The sequence below is a fragment of the Bos mutus genome, chromosome 11, assembly GCF_027580195.1.
Source record: "Bos mutus isolate GX-2022 chromosome 11, NWIPB_WYAK_1.1, whole genome shotgun sequence".
In the NCBI taxonomy this organism is placed as follows: domain Eukaryota; kingdom Metazoa; phylum Chordata; class Mammalia; order Artiodactyla; family Bovidae; genus Bos; species Bos mutus.
The window spans coordinates 29,075,136-29,088,181 of record NC_091627.1 but is presented as its reverse complement, the minus strand read 5'-3'; the positions used below and the strand labels follow the sequence as shown (position 1 = coordinate 29,088,181).

The following is a 13,046-nucleotide window of genomic DNA, read 5'->3' as shown; positions in this document are numbered from 1 at the left end:
GAGAGCTTGCTGCTTCTACAAGCACAGCACGCACTCTGCTGGTGTTGTAGCTGCTGTGTACTCCTACAAGCTAATGCAGCAGACTCGGCCAGGTTCCAAAACAGAAGCTCCTTCTTTTTTCACATTCCTTACCAAAACCCCAGCAGGAAAATATCACTTGAAAAAAACCCTTCACCTTCTGGCCCATATCGTCTATGACTATGAAAACTTTCATTGTGGTTCTGCTGAGAGGGCTCCCCTGGACACCAAGCCCTAAGCCTATGTCAGACTCCATACTTATTAAGTACCTACAGCACCAGGCCCTACTGTAGGGATGTAACTTTGACACACATCTCGCTGTGTGTCAGAGGTGTAAGGGTAATAAGACAGTCCCTGCCTTGGAAAGGAAATCGGACATAAGCAGATCATTTCAATGCAAAGACAGAGGTGCTAGAAGGCATGTGGTGCTGAAACTTTAGACCACAGTCACTAATTCAGCCTAGAATTCAAAAATGACTTTCAGGACAGCAGAAAACCTGAACTGCATCTTGAAGGAATCTGGAAATATTAATGAAACAAGTGGAAGGCTTCCTTAACTCCCTTACATAGAACCACCTCCAACTTCTAATTTGCTTTTCCAAAAATAGTCCCCAAATGATGTAAAATCTAGGTCCCAAAGCCACAGGGCACAGTGTGCTGGTTCCTGGAATCCTTAGTTTAGTGAGAACCACTCCAGGATACAATCCATGAAATCACCTGCTTGATGAAGTTTACACCTCCACTTTCCTCCCCTGGGCTCCAACCACAGATCCCCAAAACTTAGCCTCTGGTGCCTCACAAGGGCACTGTGTTCCCTCAACACCCCAAGAGATGAAGCTTCATCTTCTGTGAAGGAGGCAGGGATATGGGCAAACACCTAGTCACCTCAGAGGAGTTTCCAGAAAGACAAAATATATGATGCTCATGTGCCCTGATTGTGAGAAGGATATTTTCCAATCTTCAGTGAATGGTTACGGCATCCAATTTAGGTTTTCAATCCCACAGCCTACCCTGCGTGGAAGGCAGAGAAAGAGCCTCAATTTTCAGGTTTATAAATGTCGAAAATGGGATATTCTCAATAAAATTGTGGTGAGCATTTATGTTCATTAAATGTGATTGCTGCAGTAATGATACACACCTAAAACTCCTTTAACCATTTAAGAGAAAACCTAGGCTCCAAGAAAACCCCACAGCAGAGCATTAAGATCCAGTTTTTTTTTTCTTTTCCTTCTTAGCAAACCAATTACAGTGCTGGAGTGGGTGAAACACCCCAAGGAATAGTCTATAAGATCATCTAATAATTGGGCCAATTTATAGTAGGTAACAGAGAAATGCTTGAAATTGTCATTTCTGCTGGTTAGGGCTGAATAGGAAAGAATGTGATTAATAAATAGCTTAAGCAGCAAACAGAAAGTACTTACAATGTACGAATGCTCTGGGGAGATGAGGTATTGAGACAATCATTATGATAAAGTACAGCCAGATGATAAGCTTAAAGAGGCTGAAACAACTGTTGAAAACGTCACATTAGGGGGACATTTGGGCTGGAATTTATTATTAAGATTTCCTTTAAGTGGCCTTTCAACCATAAGGTCAAATGTTAAGTATGTTAAGGTGAGCTGAAATCAAGGAGGATTTTTTTCAGCATGAATTGACAAGCCAGGGTCCCAGAGGCAGGACCAGGTTAGAGCCTCTCTTCCCAGCTTCTGTCTAGAGGACAGTGTTGGACATCACTGCAGTAGCCTACTGACATAAACCCTAGCCTGTGGGGAGAATGGGAGTCATCTGGGCGATGGTGAACGCAGGCAGAATGTCCCACCATCTATCTGGGACAGAACCTCAGGCTCCCAGGAGCCTGCTTTTACCTGAACTGTGCCAGGAAACACAACCTAGTACTGTATGGATGCCTTCTTGAAGCAGCAGAGTACAAGTTTTAAAGGGACAGACCTCTGGCATTTAAAACTAGGCTCTTCCAGTAACTTTAGATAAACTGTGAAGTCTAAGAATAAGTTTATCTGGCATTCCCTTCAGTCACTCTCTCCACTGTTTCTTCCTCAAACAATCTCTGCAGGGAACAGCAGTTGATTTTAACAACCAGGCATCCTTTCCCCTTCTCCTAGAAAGCACTCCTCCTCTGGAGGACTTGCCTCTTCCTGCCGACAGGCAAGTCTGACAGCACAGGTGGCACCCAAGGTGATACGCGTCCCTCTCGCCACAGTGACTGGCTAAGGGATGGTGTCATAACGCAAGTCACAGTCATCAGAAGCTTTCCTTCGGGTTTTACATTTGAGTTACAGTCCTAGAACGATGGCAGCCTGCAACTGATTATGGTCTTGTTCCCTCCCCGTGATGCTTCATAGCCCAAATCTCTCTGGAAAGGAAGAGACATTCCTGAATGTTAGCCACTCCTCCCTGTCTCCTTTTGCCTCTATTATTATACTGTGCTTCTTTCCCTCAGAGCTCTGCCTTCAGATCACTGTCAGATGACATCAATTAGGTTTCAGTTCAGTTCAATCACTTAGTCATGTCTGACTATTTGCAACCCCATGGACTGCAGCACGCCAGGCCTCCCTGTCCATCACAAACTCCCAGAGTTTACTCAAACTCATGTCCATCGAGTCGGTGACGCCATCCAACCACCTCATCCTCTGTCATCCCCTTATCCTCCTGCCTTCAATCCTGCCCAGCATCAGGGTCTTTTCAAGTGAGTCAGTTCTTCGCAACAGGTGGCCAAAGTATTGGAGTTTCAGCTTCAACATCAGACCTTCCAGTGAATATTAAGGACTGATTTCCTTTAGGATAGACTGGGTGGATCTCCTTGCAGTCCAGGTGACTCTCAAGAGTCTTCTCAAAAAAAAAAAGAGTCTTCTCCAACATCATAGTTCAAAAGCATCAGTTCTTCAGTGCTTAGCTTTCTTTATTGTCCAACTCTCACATCCATACATGACTACTGGAAAAACCATAGCTTTGACTAGATGGATCTTTGTTGGCAAAGTAATGTCTCTGCTTTTTAATATGCTGTCTAGGTTGGTCATAGCTTTTCTTTCAAGGAGCAAGAATCTTTTAATTTCATGGCTGCAGTCACCATCTGCAGTGATTTTAGAGCCCAAGAAAATAGTCTGTCACTGTTTCCATTGTTTTGCCATCTATTTGCCATGAAGTGATGGGACCGGATGTCATGATCTTAGTTTTTTGAATGTTGAGTTTTAAGCCAGCTTTTCCACTCTCCTCTTTCACTTTCATCAAGGGGCTCTTTAGTTCTTCTTCACTTTCTGCCATAAGGGTGGTGGCATCTGTGTAACTGAGGTTATTGATATTTCTCCCACAATCTTGATTCCAGCTTGTACTTCATCCAGCCCAGCATTTCACATGAGGTACTTTGCATATAAATTAGATTAGCAGTGTGACAATATACAGCCCTGACATACTCCTTTCCCAATTTGGAACCAGTCTCTTGTTCTATGTCCAGTTCTAACCACTAGGCTTACCCAATTATTTAAAAGACTGCTAACTGCCATACCAAGAGTGGACCCACACTAAAAAGAAGTATATCCAAGAAAAGTGAAAATGATAGAGAGATTAGAAACCACATAATTTGGGAAAAAATCTCAGGTGTGAAGGATGCCTACCCTCAAGAAGGGAAGAGTCTGCAAGACATGGAGGCTGACAAGGAATATCCTCAGTTCTGTCATGTTCAGGTAGGTTTAGAATACAGAACAAAATTCAATGTATGGAAAGAACAAAGACATAGATTTTTTAACAATAAAGGACAGACAGATTATCCTAATATAGAAAGACTTTCCATTAAAGATAATAAGTTCCCTGTGTTGATGGACATTTTCAAGCGTATGTTGGACATTAGTTCAGTCGCTCAGTCATGTCTGATTCTTTGCAACCCCATGGACTGCTGCACACCAGGCCTCCCTGTTCATCACAAACTCCCGGAGTTCACTCATGTCCATCGAGTCGGTGATGCCATCCAACCATCTTCAATCTTCAATCTTGCCCAGCATCAAGGTCTTTTCAAATGAGTCAGTTCTTCGCATCAGGTAGCCAAAGTATTGAGTTTCAGCTTCAACATCATTCCTTCCAGTGAATATTCAGGACTGATTTCCTTTAGGATAGACTGGTTAGATCTCCTTGCAGTCCAAGGGACTCTCAAGAGTCTTCTCTGACACCCACAGTTCAAAAGCATCAATTCTTCAGTGCTCAGCTTTCTTTATAGTCCAACTCTCACATCTATACATGACTACTGGAAAAACCATAGCTTTGACTAGATGGACATTTGTTGGCAAAGTAATGCCTCTGCTTTTTAATAAGCTATCTTGGTTGGTCATAACTTTTCTTCCAAGGAGCAAGCATCTTTCAATTTCATGGCTGCAGTCACCATCTGCAGTGATTTTCAGATCAGATCAGATCAGTCACTCATTCGTGTCTGACTCTTTGCAACCCCATGAGTCGCAGCACGCCAGGCCTCCCTGTCCATCACCAACTCCCGGAGTTCACTCAGACTCACGTCCATCAAGTCAGTGATGCCATCCAGCCATCTCATCCTCTGTCGTCCCCTTCTCCTCCTGCCCCCAATCCCTCCAAGCATCAGAGTTTTTTCCAATGAGTCAACTCTTCGCATGAGGTGGCCAAAGTACTGGAGTTTCAGCTTTATTTATTTATTTATTTTTTTGGAGTTTCAGCTTTAGCATCATTCCTTCAAAAGAAATCCCAGGGCTGATCTCCTTTAGAATGGACTGGTTGGATCTCTTTGCAGTCCAAGGGACTCTCAAGAGTCTTCTCCAACACCACAGTTCAAAAGCATCAATTCTTCAGCCCTCAGCCTTCTTCACAGTCCAACTCTCACATCCATACATGACCACAGGAAAAACCATAGCCTTGACTAGACGGACCTTTGTTGGCAAAGTAATGTCTCAGCTTTTGAATATGCTATCTAGGTTGGTCATAACTTTCCTTCCAAGGAGTAAACATCTTTTAATTTCATGGCTGCAGTCACCATCTGCAGTGATTTTGGAGCCCAGAAAAATAAAGTCTGACACTGTTTCCACTGTTTCCCCATCTATCTGCCATGAAGTGATGGGACCAGATGCCATGATCTTCGTTTTCTGAATGTTGAGTTTTAAGCCAACTTTTCACTCTCCACTTTCACTTTCATCAAGAGGCTTTTGAGTTCCTCTTCACTTTCTGCCATAAGGGTGGTATCATCTGCATATTTGAGGTTATTGATGTTTCTCCTGGCAATCTTGATTCCAGCTTGTGTTTCTTCCAGTCCAGCGTTTCTCATGATGTTCTCTGCATATAAGTTAAATAAACAGGGTGACAATATACAGCCTTGACGAACTCCTTTTCCTATTTGGAACCAGTCAGTTGTTCCATGTCCAGTTCTAACTGTTGCTTCCTGACCTGCATACAGATTTCTCAAGAGGCAGATCAGGTGGTCTGGTATTCCCATCTCTTTCAGAATTTTCCACAGTTTATTGTGATCCACACAGTCAAAGGCTTTGGCATAGTCAATAAAGCAGAAATAGATGTTTTTCTGGAACTCTCTTGCTTTTTCCATGATCCAGTGGATGCTGGCAATTTGGTCTCTGGTTCCTCTGCCTTTTCTAAAACCAGCTTGAACATCAGGAAGTTCACGGTTCACATATTGCTGAAGCCTGGCTTGGAGAATTTTGAGCATTATTTTACTAGCGTGTGAGATGAGTGCAATTGTGCAGTGATTTTAGAGCCCCCCCAAAATAAAGTCTCTCACTGTTTCCACTGTTTCCTCATCTATTTGCCATGAAGTGATGGGACCAGAGTGATTTTCTTGGAGAGATTTTCACTTTTAGGTACAAGAAGAAACCACTAGTGATTCGATTCTAGGAAGAATCAAAGTAATGGCTCTAAACATAGGACTACCTGACAAGCAGATTTTATAAAGGCCCCCAGCCCTTGTGGGTGGAAGCAGAGAACAATAGTGGGCTGTTTGGACTAAATTAGCATTTTGGACTAAATTCTAGCAGTTCCTTGGTGCCTCGTTATATGCTATATGTCTAGCTGGAGATGTCAGACATGCTGAGTGAGCAGCTCAGGATGAAGCAGAGAGACAGAAAGCCCTGAAAGTCATTCTGGATCTGAGCCATAAAAGGTCTTCGGAACAAACGACCAGGACAACCATCAGCACAGTATGATGTCAGGGACCCTAAACAGCCCGTGTTCTCCTTAAACTGCTGCTACACTCATTGCTGATTCCCAATATTCTTATATTGAGGTTCACTTTTTATTACAAAATTTTGAGTATTGTTGAAGGGGAGAGGAAGATGGCCTGCAATGGAATCACCTACATCTCAGTAGAAATGAAGCATCACAGAGCACAAGAGCTATACAGAGAGCAGGAGCAGCATCTCTTCTTCTCCATCCATCCCACTGCTCTGGCTCAGGCCTGTGTCTCTTAATCTCTGCATCAGCTTCTAAATGAATCCCTGACTCATGCTCTCCAATCCATCTTTCACATTGGAGCCAGAGTGAGTAACCTTTCATAAATGTAGATCTGACAATATTACCTACCACCACTTAAAATCTCCCAGTGTCTCCTACTAACCTCAGAACAAAGTCTATGATCTTTAGCACCACCTACCAGGTCCCCAATAATGTAGTCATAATTCAACTCTAGCCACTCCTACCTACCATGAATTTCAATGTAATTCTCCATATATCCCTTATTTCTCATCTCCTTATCTAGGTTGAAGCTGTTGCTTCTACCTAAAACGATTTTTTCTAATCTTAATTGTATAAATAATTATTATTCACTCTTTGATTTCAGCTCAGGTATCACAATTTTAGACTCTTTCTGTTCCCTGCCTCCCCCAACCCTCCAACCAAAAGCCAGGCAATGTTACCAAGGGGATAACCGTGGCATGGATCCAGAAGCAGGGTGAAAGGATGAAAGGAAAGGGTATTGAAAATTGTCAAGTGCAGCCTCATGCACATGCTGGGCCCTGTGTGTTTAACCCTTTCAGATAACAGTCAGGATCTAAGCCAGTTGGTACCAGGCCCTCTCACAGCCCATGTCCCCATTTGAGAGCCTTTATAAATGTTTCCTTCTAGGAGAGAGGTTCATCTGAGGTTCTAGAACTTAGCCTGTCCTCCAGGGTGCCTAGATTTTACATAAGACCAAAAGCCACGCAAGCATAGTGACAAAAACTCTGCCACCACAGACTGATCAGCAGCTACCAAGGCACTCACTGCTGTAAGAACCAAGGACAGGGCACACAGAACACACCAAACTTTGGCAGAGTGCAATCTGTCCCAGTGACTCCAGCAAAGTACAGAAATGTCCCAGGCAAGACAGCTCCCGTGAAGAAAAGCATCACAGGTTCATTCTTATCTCTATCAGTCTACAATTGACAGCATAACTAGTGGATTATAAAAGCCAAAAAAATAGAATAAATAAAACTATTTTCTACCCATGCCATAAGAGTTATTGGGCATTCATTCTGTGTTTAGGACAGGGGGCAAGAGGCTGGGGCTTGCTGCACCAACCCCTGTCCCAACCCCTTAGGGGTCAACACTAGCAGTGAAGGTGATGCTGTATTTGCAGTTTTCATGCGAATCCACAAGGCCAGGGATCAGTGAGACTAAAAAACCCTCACCCTTAATCAGGGCTCTTCTTGGGTTTATGGGTGGGTGCTGGCTTCACCCACAAAGAAGAATGATTAAGGAGAGGTCCACTGCTGGTCAGCAACTCCTCCAGAGTTACCAGAATAGAGAAACTAGGTTCTGGTGAGAGATGCTGGGACCATGAGAGCATAAAACAAAAGACCAAAAAAAAAAGAGCAAGATTACTAAAGTGAAATCTGAAGGTTAATTATTTTGTTTTATAGAGAAAAAAGAAAAAATGAATTGATATCAGGTTTTTGAAAACCAGAATCCACTGCATGTCTGCCACAGATCCTGATGTTGACCCAGGTATTGAATATGGATTTATTATTGGGGCATTTTTATTATGCTTTAACTGTATACATTTTTTAAAGACAAGCTTTCTTTTTAATTCAATAAATGTAATGCTTAAAAATGAAAGACCTTTCATAAAATGAACTCAGGTTAAACCAGGTTCTTAAAGTCATTACAATCACTGTCATAAGGATGAATTAAGAAGGTTGTTCTGGTCTCCAATTTAATAACACTTTTGACTGCCTCGTAAATTGTGTGATATATGGTAATTTGGCATCCGGTATTTGATTGGCTTGCTCCTCCAACCCTTCCTCATAAATTAATGTCATCATGAACACAGACATGTTCTTTCCTACTCTCCCTGGGTCCTTTTTAATAGCTATTAACCCTTGCTTGCCACCAAGACAGCATTAATTTAACAAAAACCAACAAAAACTATAGCAATTAAAAGACTCAAGAATATTTCTAATAATCTGTGTGACTAGTTGCAAGCATTTAAGATTAAAAATACCTGTCTCTTCGCAAAAAAACCAAAATGACAATCTTTTTAGTATGTCTTCAATGCACTGGGCTCTGTGGCTTCGTATAATTATGAACCTCCAAATACCATGCAGGAAAGAACTCCATGGGCATCCAGGCTGTATTAGATACATTCTAATCAGTACAGTGATGGAGACAGGCCACTAAAGCAGAAATTCTATGACTTTGCTGTGATGGGGGAGGTAGAGAGAGTTAAAGAGGATCTTGAAGAGCACCAAATCCAGGCTTTCTGAGGTCAGAGAAAGTTTGTCAGAAGTTACCCCTAAACTGAAATACAGCAGACAAGCAGCCAGGCAAAAATATGTGCACTGTGGAAGAAGCAGAAGTAGTGCGTTTGAAAGTAATTAAAACAATATGTGGGAATAAACATTGTTTATCTAAAGAACTAATGAGGTTTAGAATGGCCAAGGCATAAAGGACAAGAGAGAGTGAAAGATATGGCTGGAGAGGTCACCCAAAGAAAAGACATGCAAACCATTTGTTTAGGAGGGCAGTTTCTGAGCTGGAGACTTTTCTGAGCAGGAGACTGACATGTCAGGTTTGTAACTTATGCATTGCTTCCTCTGACTCTAGTAGTGAGAATCAGATTAGATGAGGCAAACTTGGAAGTCTGCAGGTCAGTTAGAAGGAAGGCTGCCATAGTAATCTGGATGGCCATGATGGTCACCTGGACTTGGAAAATTACAATAGAAATGGGGGCAAAGTGTATTAACTTTGAGAAGCAGTCAAGCCATAGATGCAATAGATTAAATGATGGCATGTGACAACTGATGGAGAAAAAGGGGTCCCTGATGAATGATACCCATATTTCTGACTTGAGCAAGTGGGTACAGGAGAGTTTTCACTGAGATGAGGGCCACTGGGAGAGGCACAAGTTTGTGAGGGAGTTAGGGGTTCAGTCTTGGCTGTACCAAGATTGAGACGCCTGTGGAATTCCCAAGGGGAGATATTTAGTAGACAGTAGGACCCCACTCCAGTACTCGTGCCTGGAAAATCCCATGGACAGAGAAGCCTGGTAGGCTGCAGTTCACGGGGTCGCAAAGAGTTGGGCACGACTGAGTGACTTCACTTTCACTTTTCACTTTCATGCATTGGAGAAGGAAATGGCAACCCACTCCAGTGTTCTTGCCTGGAGAATCCCAGGGACAGAGGAGCCTCATGGGCTGCTGTCTATGGGGTCACACAGAGTCGGACACAACTGAAGCGACTTAGCAGCAGCAGCAGCAGCAGGACACACAGATACAATGCACAAGAAGACGCGGGCTTCTGGAACAAGTTTCTTTTCAGAAGCACAGGGCCTACAAGTATAAAATGGAACTGCCGCGTCAGAAAGAAAGCTCACATTCAGTTGTGGGGTCAAGAATGACTTCACAGAGGTTATACTGATTTAAGATCTTTAAAGAAGGGTGGGATTTTAAGTGACTTTTAGAGAAAAAGTGGACTATTTGAAGCTGGAGGAACCTGATTGAAAACACAGTGAGAAAAACTGATAACATTACAGGAAATTATTAATATTTACATTTGGCTAAGGTTTAAGGTCTGTTTGTGGTAAATAGTAGATAATGTAGCTAGGAAAAGGACTTGACTGAAAGGCAGGAAGGCTGGACTAGGTTCTGCAAGTGATATGGATTCTTCAGAGGTGTCTGAACTACGGAATAACAGTCTTTATGAATTTCACAGACCACATCTCATCTTGCTGAGCCTTTATGAAGAAGGCAGGATTAGAGAGATACCAGAACAAGAAGGAAAGCTTTTGAACTCAGACAGCGCTGGGTTTGATACTCAGCTCCCGGCTTCGTTACTCAGAAGTGATATGGTCCTGTTGAGTTAGTTCCTGTCTCCTTGGGTATAGAGTGAGCAGTATGATACCCACTTCCCATGGCTGCTATGAACATTGAAGATCATAGATTCAAGGTACCCAGTACGGAGAAGTCAATTACCATATGAAAAGCTGCTGGTGGTGATGGTTTAGAGAGTTGCAGCTGTGTTTGTCAGGCTGGTCCCTCAGAAATAGGACATAACAACAACAGCCACCATTTCAGCTGGAGAAGGGGTATTGCCAACTGGAAAAGAAGCATGAAGTGAAGTGAGGTGAAAGTTGCTAAGTCGTGTCCGACTCTTTGCAATCCCATGGGCTAAACTGTTCATGGAATTCTTCAGGCCAGAATACTGGAATGAGTAGCCTTTCCCTTCTCCAGGGGATCTTCCTAACTCAGGGATCCAACCCAGGTCTCCCACATTGCAGGTGGATTCTCTACCAGCTGAGCCACAAGGGAAAAGAACCACAGTCCTTCTCAAAACAAATACAACATGACTGTTTCCCACTGGAAAAGAACTAGGAGGGAGAAAGGCAGTGATGGCTCCTCAGCTCATCCCTGTGTGTCCACATGTATTAATCCCTGTAAAAAAAAAAAACAATGCCTACAAATCAGTGTCTCATGCCCCAACACTGAAGTAACTTCCAAAGACACAGCTTCCAGAGTAACCTGAATCTGAATTTGTGGACAGGACCCAGAAGTGTGTACTGCACAATGTATCTGAACTTCTCCCCAATGCATGATTTCAAAAAACTCAACATTTGAAACTCAAGCAGTAACCATTAGCCACACATCAGATTCTTTCTACCATGCCAACCAGGAGTGAGTAAGGTAAGACTTACCAAGTACACCCATAACAGAGAAGACTGGCATAACAGAGATTTGTGGATGGCATTTTATTTCTGAGGCCAATAACAGACTATGCTGCTTGAGATCGTTAGAACAAAGGCTTCTACTCAGACTTTGGCTTACACAGGAGGAGCCTATACAATAAAATAGGATATTCCAACAAGAAGAACTATATCTTCAGAATAGCCGGGGGGTCGGGGGGGTACTTCCCTGGTGGTCCAGTAGTTAAGGATCTGCCTTGCAGTGCAGGGGACACAGGTTTGATTCCTGGTTGGGGAACTAAGAGCCCACATGCCGCGGAGCAACTAAGCTCTCACACTGCAAATACTGAGCTTGTGTGCTCCGTGCACCACAACTAAAGAGTTCATGTGCTGCAACCAAAGATCCCTTGTACCACAACTAAGACCCAATACAGCCAAATAAATGCTGTTTAAACAAAAACGAATAGACAGGGGAAGGAAAAGGCACCCATGGCATTTCCACACTAACTGTCAGGGTCTACAAAGGGTCTGAGGTGTTGCCCTATCTGCAAGCTAACAAGTTAACTTGCCACAAATTCACGGATGCTTTCTTAAGTCAGAGACAAAAGACTCTGTTACTCACAACAAAAGCAGTAGCCAGAGGGTCAGCATGGATCACAGCGCCTCAATCCCCTCAGGGCGGCACAGGTGGACCTAGATGGATACACGGGAAGTGGGCTGAATTACGAGAGGAATCCTGAGCGGGAGGACCCCATTTCTTTATAGAAACGTGCAAGAAAACTTGCTCTCTATCTTAGAGGAGACATTACCTCATCCCTCAAGGTTACATGCTGCAAACAAACACTGAAAAATGGCCCAGATAAAGACTGTTCAAGGCCTCACAATCTTGGCACACTGGGCAAGATGTATAGGAGCCTAAGAGACCCATAAACAATGTCTACCCACACTAAACCTTATCCCACTGGGGCCAGCCTTGAGCTGTATAACTCAGCATCTGAAAGTATTCTCTCTTCTTGGAGACTAAGTCGGGGCGGGGAAGGCGGTGGGTCGGTGTGGTGCAGTTAAGGCTCACTGGGATAATGCATCTCCAAAAGTGGATGTATTTAATCAGTCTCCTTAATGACTCCTTGGTGACTATGACATCATAACCAAGGGTCAAAAATACACACACACACACAAGGTGGGTGTGTAAGAGGGAGAGAAAGAGAGAAGAATGATTTAGCTCCCTTTCAAAGCTGTCCCTGACTCTATAATGCTGAAATCAGAATATTCCAGCCCTGGGGAAGAAACTTCTGTTAATTCTCAAGTTCACAATCTGCCACATAAATCAGAGTAATACGGTAAGCTGTGATAAGCACAGTGACACATGTGGAGTTCGATTAAGTCTTTTGTTCTCCCTGGGGAAAGGAAGAAAGGCTTCTTTACATGATATAGCAATATCAAATTATCTGCTATTTTTTAATATTGCACATCTTAAAGTCATATCTGGGGTTGTTTTGTGAAAAGCGAACTGATGAATAATTTAGAATGGTATCTTAGCACCTCTCCCTGCATATAAAAAATGTAATCTGACTTAATTGTATGTTGCCATGATAACATTAAGAAAGTCCCCAAGGGGTAACTGGGACATGCCCGGCTTAATGAAAAGTCAAAGGACATTACTTGAATGTATATGAACTCCATTTTCATGCTTGCACTGCATGTTTTTTGGAATGTGGTGCTGGCCTCCCTCTCCTGAGAGCTTGGAGTGCACAGCAGTGTCTGTGGTGGCTCGCCTTTGCTTAAAGAGCTAATTAACTGCTTATCATGATTTTCTCATTTGGAAATCAAGAGGCTTATGGAAATCCTTTGGAACAACAACTTGGAATTCATGCAACTTCATTACTCATTGAACTCG

At 43.0% G+C, this 13,046-nt stretch overlaps 1 long non-coding RNA gene across 1 annotated transcript in view; it reads right to left on the bottom strand.

The window, feature by feature from the left end:
- LOC138989968 (uncharacterized) overlaps window positions 1-11,910 on the bottom strand; it is a 222,492-nt gene extending 210,582 nt beyond the window's left edge. Inside the window, exon 1 of the long non-coding RNA XR_011466158.1 lies at window positions 11,772-11,910. This is a non-coding gene — a long non-coding RNA (uncharacterized lncRNA). The remainder of the gene's footprint in view (window positions 1-11,771) is intronic.
- Window positions 11,911-13,046: the final 1,136 nt, after the last annotated feature.